The sequence below is a fragment of the Tursiops truncatus genome, chromosome X (assembly GCF_011762595.2).
Source record: "Tursiops truncatus isolate mTurTru1 chromosome X, mTurTru1.mat.Y, whole genome shotgun sequence".
NCBI classification, from domain to species: Eukaryota; Metazoa; Chordata; class Mammalia; order Artiodactyla; family Delphinidae; genus Tursiops; species Tursiops truncatus.
Genome location: NC_047055.1, coordinates 102,277,468 through 102,289,473, shown reverse-complemented (window position 1 = coordinate 102,289,473; position 12,006 = coordinate 102,277,468). Strand labels below are relative to the sequence as shown.

Genomic DNA, 12,006 nt, shown 5'->3' with positions numbered 1-12,006 from the left:
TACTGCGAATTGATTACCACAGTAAGTTAACATTCATCACCATAGTTACAAATCTTATAAAAGTTCTCATCACAAGAATAAAAGATTTAATAATCTCTTAGCAACTTTTTTTTAGTTGAAGTTTAGCTGATTTACAATGTTGTGTTAGTTTCAGGTGTACAGCAAAGTGATTCAGATATATAGATATATATATATGTATATGTATTCTTTTTCACATTCTTTTCCATTATAGGTAATTACAAAATATTGCATATACTTTCCTATGCTATACAGTAGGGCCTTGTTGTTTATCTACTTTTATATCTGTTAATCCCATACTCCTAATTTACCCCGCCCCCTTCTCCTTTGGTAACCATAAATTTGTTTTCTATGTCTGTGATTCTACTTCTGTTTTGTAAATAAGTTCATCTGTATCATATTTTTAGATTCCACATATCAGGGATATCATATGATATTTGCCTTTCTCTGTCTGACTTACTCCACTTAGTACGATAATCTCTAGGTCCATCCATGCTGCCATGCAACTTTTAAACATACAGTACAGTATTGTTAACTGTAGTCTCCATGCTGTACGTTATATCCCATGCAGGACTTATTTATCTTATAACTGGCATTTTGTACTTTTTGACCACCTTTGCTCATTTTGCCCAGCCCCTACCTCTGGCAACCACCAGTCTGTTCTCTGCACCATTTTTCATTCGCACTAAAACTGTGCACAAGGGTTCCCCCTTTTCTTCACGTTCTCACCAACACTTGTTATGTCTTGCCTCTGTTAATAGCCATTCAAACAGATGTGAGGTGATATCTCATTGTGGTTTTGATTTGCACTTCCCTGATGATTAGTGTGATGTCCAGCACCTTTTCATGTACCTGTTGGCCAGTGGTATATCTTTGGTAAAATGTCTAATGGATCTTCTCATTTTTTAATCAGATTGTTTTTTTCTCTTGAGTTGTATGAGTTCTTTATACATTCTGAATATTATCTCCATGTAAGATATATATGATTTGCAAATATTTTCTTCCATTCTGTCTTTTTATTTCTCGATGGTTTTGTTTGCTGTACAGAAGCTTTTTATTTGATGTAGTCAGATTATTTTTGCTTTTGTTGCCTTTGCTTTTGGTGTGAACTCAAAAAGTCATCACCAAGACTGAGATCAGGGAGCTTACCCCCTATGTTTTCTTCCAGGAGTTTTCATGGTTTCAGGTCTTACATTCAAGTCTTTAATCCATTTTGAATTGTTTTTCATGTATGGTGTAAGACAGTGGTCCCATTTCATTCTTTTGTATGTGGCTGTGCAGTTTTCCCAACACCATTTACTGAAGAGACTATTCTTTTCGTATTGTATGTTTTTAGCTTGTTTGTTGTAAATTAATTGACCATATGTGTGAGGGTTTATTTATAGGCCCTCTGTTCTGTTCTGTTGATCTATGTGTCTGTTTTTATGCCAATGCCATACCATTTTGACTACTATGGCTTTGTAATACAGTATGAAATCAGGGAGCACGAGTCCTCCTGCTTTGCTCTTCTTTCTCAAGATTGCTTTGGCTCTTCGGGGTCTTTTTTTTTGTGTGGTTCCATACAAATTTTAGGATTTTTTGTTCTATTTCTGTGAAAAATGCCATTGGAATTTTGATTGGGATTGCACTTAATCTGTAGATTGCTTGGGGGTAGTATGGACATTTTAACAATATTAATTCTTCCAGTCAATGAGCATGAAATATCTTTCCATTTGTTTGCATCTTCTTCAATTTCTTTCATCACTGTCTTACTTATAGTTTTTAGTGTACAGGTCTTTCACCGCCTTAAATTTATTCCTAGGTATTTTATTCTTTTTGATGCAATCGTAAGTGGAATTATTTTCTTAATTTCTCTTTGTCGTAGTTTGTTATTAGTGTGTAAAAATGCAACAGATTTTTGTATATTGAGTTTTTATCCTGCAACTTCACTAAATTCATTGAGTTCTAACAGTTTTTTGGTAGAGTCTTCCAGGTTTTCTATGTATGTTATCATGTCATTTGCAAATAGAGATAAATTTACTACTTTCTTTCTGATTTGTGGGCCTTTTATTCTTTTTCTCACCCAGTTATGCTGGCTAGGACTTTCAGCACTATACTGAACAAAAGCGGCAAGAGTAGGCACCCTGGTCTTCTGATCTTAGCAGAAAAGCTTTCAGCTTTTCACCACTGAATATGATGTTAGCTGTGGGCTTGTCATACATGGCCTTCATCATGTTGACATATGTTCCCTCTATGCCCACTCTGTTGAGAGTTTTTATCATGAATGGATGTTGAATTTTGCCAAATGCTTTTTCTTCATCTATTGGGATGATCATATGATTTTCTTTCATTCTATTAATGTGGTATATTTATTCAGTTGTATATGTTGAACCACCCATGCAACCCAGGGATAAATCCCACTTGGTCATGGTGTATGATCCTTTTAATGTACTGTCGAATTTGGTTTGCTAATATTTTGTTGAGAATTTTTGCATCTGTATTCGTTAGATGTTGGTCTATAGTTTTGTTGTAGTGTCCTCATCTGGCTTTGGTATCAAAGTGTAATGCTGGCCTTGTAAAATAATTTTGGGGGTGTGATTTCCTCTTCAATTTTTTGGTAAATGTTTGAGAAGGATTCGTGTTCTTTTTTAAATGTTTGGTAGAATTTGCCAGAGAAACCATCTGATTCTGGGCTTTTTTGGGGCGGCGGGGGGGACTTTTGCTTATAGATTCAATCTCCTTTCTCATTGTTGGTCTGTTCAGAGTTTGTTTCTTCATGATTCAGTCTTGGCAGGTTGTATGTTTCTAGGAATTTATCCATTTCTTCCAGATTATCCAATTTGTTGGCATATAATTGTTTTCAGTAGTCTTACGATCCTTTGTATTTCTATGGTATAAGTTGTACTCATCTCTTCATACATTTCTGATTTTGAGTCCTCTCTCTTTTTCTCTTGGCGAGTTTGTCTAAAGGTCTGTTTTGTTTATCTTTTCAAAAAGAAAAAAAAGCGCTTCGTTTCATTGATCTTTTCCATTATCTTTTTCATCTCTATTTCATTTATGTCTGCACTGATCTTTCTTTCCTTCCATTAACTTTGGACTTTGTTCTTCTTTTTCTAGTTCCTTGAGGTGTAAAGTTAGGTTGGTTGTTTGAGACCTTTTTGTTTCTTGATGCAGGCATTTATCTGTATGAACTTCCCTCTCAGAACTGCTTTGCTGCATCCTGTAACTTTTGTTATGTTGTATTTCCATTTTCATTTGTCTCAAGGTAGTTTTTGATTTCTCCTGTGATTTCTTCATCAATCCATTTGTAGTGTGTACAGTAACACATTGGTATGTTATTAAATATTCCCGTATTTGTCAATTTTCCAGTTTTCTTCTTGAAATTGATTTTTGGTTTCATAACACTGTGGTCAGAAAAGATGCTCGATATGATTTCAATCTTCTTAAATTTACTGAGACTTGTTTTGTGGCCCAATATATGATCTATCCTAGAGAATATTCCATCCTAGAGAATGTTCCATGTACACTTAAGAATGTACTCTGCTGTGTTTGGATGGAGTGTTCTGTATGTATGTTAAGTTCATCTGACATGATATATGGTCCCATGCTTCCTTATTGATTTTCTGTCTGGATAACCTATCCATTGATGTACGTGAGATATGGTTAAATCCCCTACTATTATTGTATTGCTATCTATTTTTCCCTTTAGGTCTCTTAATATTTGCTTTATATGTTTAGGTGCCCCTATGTTGGGTGAATAAATACTTACAAATGTTATAGCCTCTTATTGGAATGACCTCTTTATCATTGTTGTAATGCCCTTCTTTGGGTCTTATTTTAGTCGTTGTTTCAAAGTCTATTTTGTTTGATATAAGTGTAGCTACCCCAGGTTTCTTTACATCTTTACATCTGAAGTGACTTTTTTATAGGCCACATAGGGCTAGGTCTTGTTTCTGTTGTTGTTTTGTTTGTTTTTGTTGGAAAGGATTTTCATTAAATTTTAATTTCAAAGTTACAGAAAAATTCCAATAGTAAAATAGACTCCTAATATACCCTTTACCTTGATTCACCAAGTGTTAATGTTGCCATATTTGCTTTGTTTCTCTTTCTAAATACATAGATTTATTATCGTTGTTGTTATTATTGCTGACCCATTTCAATATAAGGTTCAGGCCCATGACCCTTTTTTTCTAAGTACTTCATCATTATGTCCTTGAACCCTATCTTATGGAACCACATTGCACTATATTATCATCTAATTTGTAGCCTATATTTAAATTTCACCAATTGCCTTAATAATTCATAATGTCTTTTATAACTATTACCATATATGTGCATATGTATATATTCCACCCCCACCCCGGAACCTAGGGTCATATGTTGCATTTGTCTTGTGTCTTTCCTTTCCTTTTATTTTGTTTTAAGTATAGTTGATTTACAATGTTGTGTTAATTTCTGCTGTACAGCAAAGTGATTCAGTTATACATATATATTTAATATTCTTTTCCATTATGGTTTATCATAGGATATTGAATATAGTTCTCTGTGCTATACAGTAGGACCTTGTTGTTTATCTATTCCATGTATAATAGCTTACATCTGCTAACCCCAACCTCCCACTCCATTCCTCCACCAACCTCCTCCCCCTTGGCAACCACAAGTCTGTTCCCTATGTCCGTGAGTCTGTTTGTGTTTCTCAGATAGGTTCCTTTGTGTTGTATTTTAGATTCCACATTTAAGTGATATCATATGGTATTTGTCTTTCTCTTTCTGACTTCACTTAGTATGATAATCTCTAGTTGCACCCATGTTGCTGCAAATGGCACTATTTCGTTCTCTTTTTTATGGCTGAGTAGTATTCCATTGTATATATGTACCATATCTTCTTTATCCATTCCTCTGTTGATGGGCATTTAGGTTGTTTCCATGTCTTGGCTATTGTGAATAGTGCTGCTATGAACACAGGGGTGCATGTACCTTTTTAGATGAGTTTTGCACGGATATATGCCCAGGAGTGGGACTGCTGGATCATGTTCTATTTTTAGTTTTCTGAGGAACCTCTGTACTGTTCTCCATAGTGGCTGCACCACTTTACATTCCCACCAACACTGTAAGCGGGTTCCCTTTTCTCCATGTCTTCTCCAGCATTTGTTATTTGTAGAGTTTTTAATGATGGCCAATTCTGACTGGTGTGTGAGGCAGTATCTCATTGTAGTTTTGATTTGCATTCTCTAATAATTAGCGATGTTGAGCATCTTTTCATGTGCCTCTTGGCCGTTTGTACTTCTTTGGAGAAATGTCTATTTAGGTCTTCTGTCCATTTTTTTTTTTACTGGGGTATAGTTGGTCTATAATGTTGTGTTAGTTTCTACTGTACAGCAACGTGAGTCAGTTATACATGTACATATATCCACTCTTTTTTTAGATTCTTTTCCCATATAGGCCATTACAGAGTACTGAGTTGAGTTCCCTGTGCTATACAGTAGGTCCTTATTAGCTATCTATTTTACATATAGTAGTGTGTATGTGACAATTCCAATCTTCTGCCCATTTTTCAGTTGGGTTGTTTTTTTGTTGTTGAGTTGTATGAGCTGTTTGTATATTTTGGAAATTAAGCCCTTGTTGGTTGCATTATTTGCAAATATTTTCTCCCATTCTGTAGGTTGTCTTTTCATTTTGTTTATGGTTTCCTTTGCTGTGCAAAAGCTTGTAAGTTTGATTAGGTCCCATTTGTTTATTTGTTTTTATTTCTATTGCCATGGGAGACCGTAGGTCTTGTTTTTTAATCCATTCAGCTGCTCCATATATTGTGATTGGAAAATTTAGTCCACTTAAAGTAATTTTTGATAGGTGTGTACTTACTGCCAGTTAAAAAATTGTTTGCTGGCTGTTCTGTAGTTCCTCTGTGCCTTTCTTCCTCTTGCTCTCTTCCTTTGTGATTTGATGATTGTAGTGTAATGCTTAGATTCCTTTCTGTTGTTTGTGTATAGGTTTTTGCTTTGTGGTTACCATGAGGCTCAGATAAAACATATTTATAACCATCTATTTTAAGTTGATAATACCTAACTTCGAACACATTCTAAAGCTCTACATTTTTACTCTCCTCCCTCTGTTTTATGTTTTTGATGCCACGGTTTACATATTTTTATCTGTGTGTCTATTAACAAATTACTTTGGTTATAGTTATTTTTATTACTTTTGCTTTTTAACCTTCATACTGAATGTATAAGCAGTCAGCCCATCACTATCACAAGATTTGATTATTTTGAATTTAATTATATAATTACCTTTACTTGTGAGGCTTATGCTTTCATGTTTTCCTGTTACTAATTAGCTAGCACCCTTTTGTTTGAGTTTAAAGAAGAAGTCCGTTTTACATTTCTTGTAAGGCTGGTGTAGTGGTGTTTCATTCCTTCAGCTTTTGCTTGTCTGGAAAACTCTCTCTCTCTCCAATTCTGAATGACAACTTTTCTGGATAGAGTCTTCTGGTTGGCAGGTTTTTTTTCCCTTTAAATACTTTGAATATATCATGAAACTCCCTTCTGGCCCGCAAAGTTTCTGCTGAAAAATCTGCTGATGGATTTATGGGGATTCCCTTGTGTGTAACAAGTTGTTTTCCTCTTGCTGCTTTTAAGATTCTCTCATTGTCTTTCACTTGTGAAAGTTTAATTATAATGTGTCTTGGTGTGGGAACTGTCCAGGCTTCCTGGATCTAGAAGTATGTTTCCTCCCTCAGGTTAAGAAAGTTTTTCTGCTTTCTCTCTCTCTTTTCCTTCTAGGACCCTATATTAGGAATATCTGTCTGCTTGATGGTGTCCACTAAGTTCCTTAAGCTATCTTCTCTATCAATCATTCTTTTAAAAATTTTTATTGAAATATTGTTGATTTTTACAATGTTGTGTTTCAGATGTATAGCAAAGTGATTCAGATATATATATATATATATGTGTTTGTGTGTGTGTATATATATATATATATATAATTTTTTTACATCTCTTCCATGATAGGTTATTACAAGATATTGAGTAGCGTTCCCTGTGCTATACAGTAAGTCCTTGCTGGTTATCTATGTTATATATAGTAGCGTGCATCTGCTAATCCCAGACTAATAACCCCCCCCCACTTTCCCCTTTGGCAACCGTAAGTTTGTCTTCTTTCATTTTTCTTTTTCATCCTATGATGGATGAATTCCACTGCCCTGTTTTTGGGTTTGCTCATCCTTTCTTCCAATTCATCTAGTCTGCTGTTGAACCCTTCTATTGTATTTATTGGTTCAGTTATTGTATCCTTAGCTTTGTGATTTCTATTTGGTACTTTTCTTATAATTCTCTCTCTCTTCCTTGGAATGCTCACTTTAATGCATTGTCTTCCTGACCTTGATGAGCATCTTTAGGGCTGTTATTTTGAATTCTCTGTTTGCAAAATACTTATGTCAATTTCTTTACCGTCTTTTTTGAGGTTTCACCTTGTTCTGTTCTTTGGAATGTATTTGTTTTTTCATTTGCCTTGACCTTTGTGTTGGTTTCTATGCATTGGCTATAACAGTAACCTCTGCCATCTTGAAGGCGTGATCTCATGTAGGAGGTGAGCCTTGTTTTTCAACCCTGCCCTACCTCTTGGGCTCTCAAACTTTTTTGATTGTCCAAAGAGGCTTCTTTGTTTTTAGTGGCGCTGAGTAGTTAGTTGAGGGTTTGCCCAGACCTGTCAGTGTTCCAATGGGGAGGATTTCAGTCAGCACTTAGATGCAAGATGATTGGAAGGCTGACCCCCCCCGCCCCGGCAATAGCTTTTAAAGGATGTAAATAGACCTCTTTCAGGGAAAAAGTGGGAGATGTAAACGTTTCTGTATGCCCCCTCTGCACTGAGCTCTGGGGAGATGCTAGCTATTTAAAAACTGTTCTTTTGGTATGCTACCATTCCATTGAACCTGTGACATAAACCGTGCTGGCCACCAGATGTGTGCACACAGCTCCTTTATGGGAGATACCAATGACCTGGAGTGAGGCAGCAGAGTGGGAAGATGGCACTGGCTGGCCTGGCCTGCACGATCTCTAGAGAGTACTTAAGTCAGCCCCTGTATATGTGTGTTAAATGAGTAAGAAGCCTGCCTCTTCAGGCTGAGGCTTGTAAGTTATAAACAAACAAAGAGGACTGTTTGTTTGTTTCATGGAAAGACTGGATGCATTCCAGTCTGCTGCCTCTAAGCTGTGCACTTGGCAGCAGGGGGTGGGGGAGGCGGGGTTAGCCTTGTTGAGTCCATGTGAGCCCTTTAAGTCTCTTAGTTCCATAGCCTTGTGGATCTCTCTCACGGATGCAAGGCCCACTGACTGCAAAGTTAGTTAGGGGTTTGTGGAGCCCAAAACTTTACTCCTCAGGGAGAAGCTACTAGTTGAGAGTTCTTTCCTGGTTGTGTGTCATCATGCCAGGGATGGGGTTTACAGCAAGACTGTCTCAGGATCTCCTACCTGTTTCTTTTAAATTAATTTTTATTGGCATCTAGATGACTTACGATGTTGTGTTAGGTGTACAGCAAAGTGAATCAGTTATAGATATACATGTATCCGTTCTTTTTTAGCTCTTTTCCCAGATAGATAGGTCATTTTAGAGTATTGAGTAGAGTTCCCTGTGCTATACAGTAGGTCCTTATTAGTTATCTATATTTTATATATAGTAGTGTGTATGTCTTCCGATTATTTTCTCCCCTGGTAACCGTAAGTTTGTTTTCTACATCTCCTACCCGTTTTGATGGGGGCTTTTTTTCTGTTTGTTTGTCCAACATATAGGAGTCACTCAGCTAGTTCTTGAATTTCTTTGAGAGGGATCTGTGCGTGGGGGGGGGGGGGGAATTCAGGATCTTCCTATGTTGTCATCTTGATTCAGAACCTCAGGCTAAATTGCTCAAATGGGGAAGAAAGTGAGCAAGACTTAGGCCTTGCCTTTAAGGAAGTTAAGCTCTAGGGAGAAGAAACAAAGTGTAATAACGAAGACAGAATAAATTAATTAATTACAGGCTATAATAATGCATGATCAAGTTCCCCAAAAAGACGAGTGAAAACGACGGTACATTTCAGGTTAAGAAGACATCGCGCACAGGGTCGGAGATGGCTGACAGCGTGGATTAGTGAAACGGCATGGTACGTGTGCACGAGCACTGCGGGCTGCAAATGGAGGCGGGGGATCATGTTTGTTTGAAGACAGTGAAAAACTGGGCGCTAGAGGAAGGTGAGTCTACCTTTGAATTTGAACACCATGCTAAGGAGTATGGACTTGAGGCAAACAGGACCCATAAAAAAGGGAGAAGAATAATTAATATACAATCTGAATGTCAGGGAGGAACGAGAGCCTAAAGACAGAGAAACCAGTTCGGGGAGTATTCATATTGTCTGTTCCACCATGAGGGCTACAAGTCTTTCTCTTGTTTTGTTTGTTTATGCAAAGCAAAACAGACTGACCTTGATGACTGGAGAGGTGTTGGTGGGGCTTGGCTCAAGAAGGAAGGTAAGTAAAGGGGTGGTTTTAGAGGTAATGAATATGTTTAGTACCTTGGCTGTGAGGATGGTATCACGGGGTATACGTATGTCCAAACTTATCATAATGTAGGTAAAGGGGGAAAAAAGTGTGGAAAATGACCGCCTTTGTACAGTTTAGAAATTCTGGAGGTTGATCGCAAATTTTAGATTGTTGTGGGGCTTTTTTGGTTTTATCCAGAAAATACTCACTCACTCAGGAGAGAGGTCTAGGCTGACAATCTTGAGAAGAACCTTGAAGCGATGCACTGAGGGGACACAACCTCACCTATGCGGTCAGGTGGCATACATACTTAGCCTGAATCCAATCATGAGTAAACAAGCAGGCAATGCAAAGTGAGAAACATTTTACAAAACAACTGGCCTGACCTCTTCTGAAATGTCAGTGTCATGAAAAAATCTGAAGAGGCTAGGGAAGTGTTCTAGACTCCTTAGGAGAGTAAAAAAAAAAAAGAGAGAGAAGGCAACTAGATGCAAAGCATGACCTTTCACTGGCTCCTGAGTGAAAAACCCAAAAAGCTAGAAAGAATATTATTGGCAGAATGGGGGATATTGCAATTTAAATTAGACAATAGGACTGTATTGCTGTTTACTTCCTGAGTGTGATTAGGTTGAAGTGTTACTAAGTATGCAACGTAATCATTAAAACTATACAGGCACATAAAATATACATGAGTATCTATGCAGGATATATAAAGCGAATGTGGCAAAATGTTGAGTTAACTGCAGTTCTGCCCTAAGTTTGAAATTGTTCTAAATAAGAAGCTAAGGAACCTTTAAACATTGTTTAAGCGAACAAGTAAAATATAAAAGAATGATAGATTGGGTAGAAGAAGTTAAGGGAGTCAGAGATAAGCTGTTGGGAAGACAGACTTTGTTCACTTCTAACAGAATGTGAGCTTCATTAGGACATCGTCCCATTTTAAAAGACGTACAGAACGCACATATGGTACCCAGAGACTTACCAGTGGTATTTCATGGTTTGAGGAAACACTCCAACTCATTAGATCACCCAGTATGACTTCACCCATATTTCTCTTTAAAAAGTCTTGGGGTTATATATTAAAAGAATGCAACTCTCTACCAGAAAATGGTTCGGCAAATCCCAGCCCTATCACATCCCAGCGCTTCAAAGCACGAGGATACACACTGCATTTATTTCAACACCTGTGTGCATCCTGCAAGAAGATGGTCTTTTTTTTCTTCTTTATGGTGAAGAAAAAAAAGTCACCTTTGAATTCACTCTTTTCATCCAGAAAACAAACTTATTAACAACAGAGCCTATCCATGTTACAGTGGCAAGTCATCTCTTAGCCTAACTCGGCCACTGGAGAAAGCAAGCACTTCTGTTCTTGCATTCAGTTCTGCCACGATCCTCTCAGCTCCACGGCCTGACGTGGACTTTAATTTGGGTGCTTTCATAGGCACGCTGCCTCTTTGCCAGTGTTGACAGGCCTAAATAATTAATGTTTCTGAATCTCACCACTCAAGTACGTGACTTCGTCTCACAGGCTTTGCTTACTTCAAAAAAAGGCAAAATCCTGCAGTAGGCGTTAACAACAGAGGTACTAGAACTCAGTTATTTTTGGAATTCACAGACTTTACAAAGGCATATAATATTCTGTCATATATATGCTGCGCTATCACTTACAGTCCCAACAGGCCATTAGCTCGACTCAGATCTCATGTGGAGAAAGAGAATCTGATGCCCTAAATCACTGAGGTGTGGTAAAGCTGGGAAAACAACTCCAAACAAACATTTCCTCTTCCTTCAGAAAAGAAATGCAAGCTGGCTTTTCTACAAGCTTTGATTTCTCTAATCTCAGTGCCCTCATGCACCCTCGTCAACTTCTTGAGGAATCTTTCTCCTTTCCCAGCAACCCTGGCCCCTCCATGATCTCCATGTATAATCAGCTGCCGCTCACTGGGAGGCTACCTCTTAGACACAGGCGTCACTGCAAAGTGTTTTACTTTGGGGAATTTTCCTGACCATGGTCCCCATCCTCCACCATAAAATGCACTCATACCTTTTCCTTTTTGTCCCATCAAGTCGGATTAGGCACCTCACCTCTCTATATTCTACTCTCACGGAAGATCCTAAGTATAAAATGAATTCTTCGACACACCATGGGACCAGGCGACAGAGCTTTCAGTGTGACTCAAGGAGTCCCAGGTCTCTTCCTTTCTGTGAGGTAAGAGGGTCAAGTAAACCCAGTTTAGGACCCAGGAAAAAGCAAGCATAGAGCATGCTGGGCCTCACGAGAGGAGGGGGACAGAGCAAGTATTTGTGGCCTTCATAAAACCCCCTATTGTCTAGCCTAGCACAACAAGAAAAACCAGTAAGCAGATGGCCGGCAACCACCTGTCATGGTCCTTTTAACAATGGCTTCATTACCCCTGCAAAATGCTTTACTTGTTCTGACCTTTTATTTGCCGCATGAACTCCAGTTTTCTTGGAACCCGTCCTAGGCAGAGAAGACTA

The 12,006-nt window shown here is 37.9% G+C and overlaps 1 protein-coding gene and 1 long non-coding RNA gene across 8 annotated transcripts in view; one reads left to right on the top strand and one right to left on the bottom strand.

The window, feature by feature from the left end:
- Nucleotides 1–10,017, top strand: part of LOC141277634 (uncharacterized) — a 204,620-nt gene extending 194,603 nt beyond the window's left edge. Inside the window, exon 4 of the long non-coding RNA XR_012329368.1 lies at nt 9,069–10,017. This is a non-coding gene — a long non-coding RNA (uncharacterized lncRNA). The remainder of the gene's footprint in view (nt 1–9,068) is intronic.
- DMD (dystrophin) overlaps nt 1–12,006 on the bottom strand; it is a 736,567-nt gene that overhangs the window by 21,518 nt on the left and 703,043 nt on the right. The gene's annotated exons all lie outside the window — the stretch shown is intronic.